Raw genomic sequence first — 6,000 nt, forward strand, 5'->3', positions numbered from 1 at the left:
AGGCTTGTTGCATGGATTTGTGCACATTGAAAGGAAATTAATTATAAGAAATATTTTAGAGTCCAGGGAGGGACAATGGGAAGGCTCCCATCTCGCCCAGTCCCGATCAGCCAGACCCCACCAGCAAGTTAACCTACCAGTCAGAGTATCTGCCCACTGGTGGTCAGTGCATGTTATAGTGACTGGTTGAACGGTTGAACCAACAGACACTTAGCATATTAGGCTTTTATTATATAGGATTTCTCTTAGATGTCATAGGAGGAAAGGGAATGAATGTTTTCTGAGAAACCCACTAGCAGGTGACATGCTTTTCATTAGAACAGCCCTCCTCAAGTTCTGAGTCAGCATCCAGGCATTTAAATATTTGTGGTTTCAGAAGCTGTGCTTGTGCCTATATGAGATGCCTCTCCCCGCGAGTCTCTGCCTTGAGGAATTTGTATGAGGACAGAAGCTGAGGTTAGATCTTTGCTTTTTTGAGAGAAGGAGGCTCATTTCTCTTTAGGTAAATTCAGCAGGTGCTGCTTACATTGAGGGAGACATAGAGTGACTAAACCTCTCCAGGCTACCCCACATTTTTAAAAACTCTCATTTGATACTTTCTTAATTCTATTTAAAGTGAATAAAGTTTCCCTAGGATGTTTAGCTATTTTTATTGGGCAACCTGAGTAAGAACAATGGTCTTTCTATGGAATATAACTTCAACATACATCCCCAGACCCCATCCATTCCATTTGTCATGCCTTTGTCCCTTCTATATAGAAACTGTGAAGCCCTCTTCTATGTTTCCCAAGGTTTTAAAAAGTCTGTTTTAAGATCTCTGCTGCACTTCATTCAAGGCTACACCTACAGTCAGTCAGCTGGTGGTCACTTGGGAAAAGGTAGGGATTGTATGTCCAGAGACATGGCCACAAGCTCCAACTCTGCCTTTAAGGAAGCAGTGCCACTGACATCTTATCACTTTGCAAAAGGCTGTGATCTGTCTATGTTGTTTCATGTACCATAGTTTGTTCTTTTGTATTGTTGAGCAGTATTGTATTATATTGTGTGGGTGCTCCACAACTAGTTGATGGACTTTTGTATTGTTTCCAGTTTTTGATGATTATAAGCCCTGGCTGGTGTTTCTAAGTGGTTAGAGCTTTGGCCTGCACACCAGAGGGTCACGAATTTAATTTCCAGTCAAGGGCACATACTTGGGTTGCAGGTTCAATTCCTGGCCAGGTCAGGGTGTGTGCAAGAGGCAATCATTTCTCTCTTTCACATCGATGTTTCTCTCTCTCTCTCTCTCCCTCCCTCCCTCCCTCCCTCCTTCCCTCCCTCCCTCCCTTCCTTTCACTATCTAAAAATCAATGAAAACCTCAGGTGAGGATTAACAAAAATTAGTCTCCATCAACATTTGTAGATAGGTTTTTATGTGGACATAAGTTTTGATTTCTCTTGGATGATACCTAGGAGCAGAATTGCTGGTCATATAAATGTATGTTTAATCTGCACTGACAAACTCATTTTCAGAGTCACTGTGCCCATTGGCATTTCTACCAGCAATGTAGACAGTCTCATTTGGTCTGCATATTCAGTAGCCTTTGGTATTGACTTTTTAAAAATTTGGCCATTAGAATACTGTGCAATACTAGCTTGTGGTTTTAATTTGCATATCCACAATGACTAGTGATATTTTACATCTTTTCATTTGCTTATTTGCCATCCATACCTCTTCCTTGGTGAAGCATCTGTTCAGATCTTTTGTTTATTTTTTAATTGGATCATTTGTTTTCTTATTGACTTTTCAGTACTCTTTGTACTCCTTTTATATTGTGAATAAAAGCCCTTTAACAGAGTGTTAAAATATTTTCTCCCAGTCTGGGCTTTTTTTTTCTTTTCTTTTTTTTTTTTTTTCCCTTCCATTCTCCTAAAAGTGGTTTTGGAATAGCAGACATTTTAAATTTTGATAAAGTCTAATTAATCAATCTTTCATTTATAACTGTTCATGGCTAAATCATAAACACATTTAGGAAAAGGTAGTAAAGTAAGGGATTCACTATTTCTGGAAGAGAACAAAGAGAAAAACAACCAGTACCTTGAGGTCTTACCTAGATTTTCATCTTCAATCACCTTCACTATTAAAGTTTCTGTGTCTTTTTTCCTTACTATTCTCTCCACTGTCTGCATCTTTTTCTCATCTCTCCTCTATTCATGTCTACTTTGGCCACTCCCAGCTTTATGTTTCAAGGTGGTTGGCTGAGATCTGAGGTGAAAGTGCCCTCTGTACTCTAACTTGACTGACACCATCTCTTCCAAATTTTAAGCCATCTTGAAAACACATCTTTTTTTTCAATGTGCCCTCAGGTGGGAAAGAGAAGTCCAGATTCTATACTTGCTTCTACAGGTACTTCATATGATGCTGTGTGCTCTGGGTTTTCTTGATTATTGTATTTTATGTAAACTTTCTTGCAAGGATTTTTAAAATCTCTAATTACCTCTGCCTGTTTATCCAACCTCACCTGCTGTGGCTCTGTGCCAGCACAAATCTTATTGAAGCCAAATTACTTGCCTTATGATCCATGGGCACATCATATTCTTGCCTTTTTTGCAGAGATGGTTTCTGTGCTTTGGATGGTTTTTCCTGCTAGAACTTAGTCAGCCTATGAAGCCTTCCTGTCCCATTGACCAGATCCTCAGGCAAATCCCTGCTGGGTTCCCTCCATCCTCTGTGCTCTTTCTGCACTTTGCATGTGCCTCTGAGGGAAATGTTCATTCTGTGGTTATTATGGGTCAATAAATAGATTCATCTCTTCTAGAACATGTACTCCTTGAAGGCAGGAAGTTCATCTTATTTTTCTTTGTGTTTCAAGTTGCAGGCAAACTTCCTGCAACATTATAGATGCTTAATTCATCTTTGGTAAGTGAGAAACTTTACCATTGCCTTTTCTCTGGCTGTTCCTTTCCCATGAAATCTTTCCTGTTTCTTCCTTCTATCAACTCAAATTCCATCAGTCCTTCCAGGTCTAATTTTGATTGAATATCCTCCATGAAGCCTTCCCTGCCCCCTCCAAATTTCAGTCCGCTCTTTTCTTAGCTCTTGAGAAGCTCTCAGAATGTTTCTTAGTGACTGTTTCTTAATCGTCTCACTGTCTTCCACTCTTGCTTGTTTCATTTGTAGTTATTCTGCTTCCATAACCTGGTTTTAAGATAGTGAAGGACAGAGGCTTTGTTTAAGCTTCTTTGTATCCTAAAAATATATGCTGTACTGTCAGTTTTCCCACACCTGGCTGAGACTTTTTGAAACCTTCAAAATTAACCATTATGTCCTCTGTGTCACACTGAGTATTATGTAGACTTCTGCTGTGGGACTCTAGCACTCCATTGCACCTAACAACGTACCCATCTGTCTTCCCATGACATGCTGTGAATTTTTCCAAGGAAGGGACCAAAGTTTAGTCTTCTTGAAGGGAACTTCCTAGAATTCTCCTCATATGACTATTCTGTTTACATTTTATTGACCAAATTTAGTTATGTCTCTACATTTACAGGTAAGAGTATCTGAGAAATACATTTAACTGACTTGGCAAAATATATCCAGTTGAAAATCAAGTTTCTATTTCTAAAAAGAAATTGGAGTAGGTAGCTAGTATTCTATGCCTCAGGGAGGAAGATAGTTACTTACTAGATTGTTTGAAGGGGAAAATGAGATAATATATATAAAATGGTGGACAATAAATGATATTTATTATAATTGTTATTTGCCTGCCCCAGCATACACTCAATTCTTATTTGAAACAAATAAAATGTCAATAAGCAAATAAATGTTGGCCTGAATTTAATTATTTTATTATTCTATTTCTTTCTTTTTTAAAATTAAATTTATTGGGGTGGCATTGGTCTATTCCATTATTTCTAATCATTCAGAATTCATTATTTTATATATTGAAGACTCCTATTCATTTAGAGAGGTTCTTGTTAGTTGATATTTGATAAGGATTTTAAAAAATCATATTTATTGAGCCCATGATCTATGTTAGTGATAGTACCATTAAAAAATAGAGCCTATTGCCGAAACCAGTTTGGCTCAGTGGTAGAGCGTCAGTCTGCAGATTGAAAGGTCCCAGGTTCGATTCCGGTCAAGGGCATGTACATTGGTTGCGGGCACATCCCTGGTAGGGGGTGTGCAGGAGGCGGCTGGTCGATGTTTCTCTCTCATCGATGTTTCTAGCTCTCTATCTCTCTCCCTTCCTCTCTGTAAGAAATCAATAAAATATGTATATTAAAAAAAATAAAGCTTATTTTAACCCATCTTCATGAGTGCCCAACATTATTACACATATGTTTGAACTGGGACACCAGCCTAGGACATAGAACATCTGGTTTCTGATGCTGAATCTACCACAAAAAAAGCCATGGGAACTTGGGCAGGTGACCAGCCCTGTCTGGTATTTTGCTTTCTCAATTGTGAAATGACAGGTTGGCTTAGATCGTTCCTCAGAGGACTCGCAGATCTAAATTTCTGGTGTTGCAGTATTGCAGCCCATTGCCTTCACCACACATTCACCCCATCAAACTGGTGCTGTGGTGTAAATGCTGGTGGTTTTCTATTGGCTGAAGTAATTTTTCCCTGGCTCCACATGCCTCTTCAAAGAGAGTAAACTGGCCCTTGACTATGACAAACTTGGCCAGTGTCTGCTCTCTGGTTCCTTTCATCAGCAACAGCTGAGTCCTGAACCACTTGCTTGAGCCTGTTTCATGTAGTAAGTTCATCTCCCCAAACCGCAAATCCTCCATTGCCTGCTTGGATCCACTCTGTAGCATTGAGCAAGATAAATAACCTTTTTGAACCTCAGCTTTAAAATTTTAAGGGGAGTATTAGGGTATGTACCGTAAAAGACATGTGATGATTACTAAAAATATGAATAAAAACTCTCGGCACATATAAACCCTACACAAAAGTAACTATTGTTACTTCCACCATAACTGTTCAGGGCCTCAATTTACCCTCCAAAACAGTAAAATGAAATATAGGATGAATGGATGTTTGAACATTAGATAAATAAGAGCAGATCTACAAATTGCATTTCTGAAAGCAAACCTGAAGCAGAGGGTGAGGGTCAGCAGGATTCTGTAAAACAGGTGGGTCTCAGGTCCTCCGAGTCCCAGGCTTGGAAGGGTTGTGAAACCAGAAGGGGCCAAATCTAAGAAATGCTTAGCACTGTGCTCATATGTGTGCTCTGTGAATAATAGGTGATCAGAACTGTATCTTGGGAGTATTCAATACCATCTCCCTGCTTCAGAAATAATAATAATAATAATAATAATAATAATAATAATAATAACACACATATCAGAAGCCAAATAAAACAAGCTTGAGAAATAGTACTCGTATAGACTTTTCTGAGCAGTATATTTGAAATCAGCTTGATTTCACTCTGAAATAGGCCAGTTAATGCTGATCTCTAGGAGCTGTTAAGAAGTTTAAGCAACCTCAACAACAACAATGATAAAATTAACAAGAGCATTATGTATGGTTTAAAACATTCCTCCAAAAAGAAGGTGGAATGCCAACTGTCACACCAGCTTAATTGTTTGCTGTTGCGATTAATTGGGTAATTTGTAAAATTTATTACTCTCTTCTGGCCAGCAGAGCCTTTCTGTTAAGGAATGTAATAGATGTAATTTGGGCTTTAAAACCAAAAGGGGAGGTCAAGGCAAAAGCTCATAAAAGTCTTAGTTTCAGAAGGATCCCTGCTCAGACCTGAGCTATGTTAGGTCATCCTGGGTATACATGTCCCTGTCTTAGCAAGAGATCAGGGAGTGAGAATAACTGTAGAAGCAGATGCTGATCTTCTGAAAGGCCACCCTGGGTAAGGAGCATGAGAATTGTTTTCATTCTGATGGAGAATGCTACCCTAGATGCTTATTTCTCTTCCAGTTACAGCTGAGAAGGTAATAGTCTAGTAGAGAGACAACCCATCTGTCCCTCATGCTCTGTACACTTGTGAGTCATTTTTTCCA

This window comes from Pipistrellus kuhlii, unplaced genomic scaffold (genome assembly GCF_014108245.1).
Source record: "Pipistrellus kuhlii isolate mPipKuh1 unplaced genomic scaffold, mPipKuh1.p scaffold_m20_p_1, whole genome shotgun sequence".
Taxonomy (NCBI): domain Eukaryota; kingdom Metazoa; phylum Chordata; class Mammalia; order Chiroptera; family Vespertilionidae; genus Pipistrellus; species Pipistrellus kuhlii.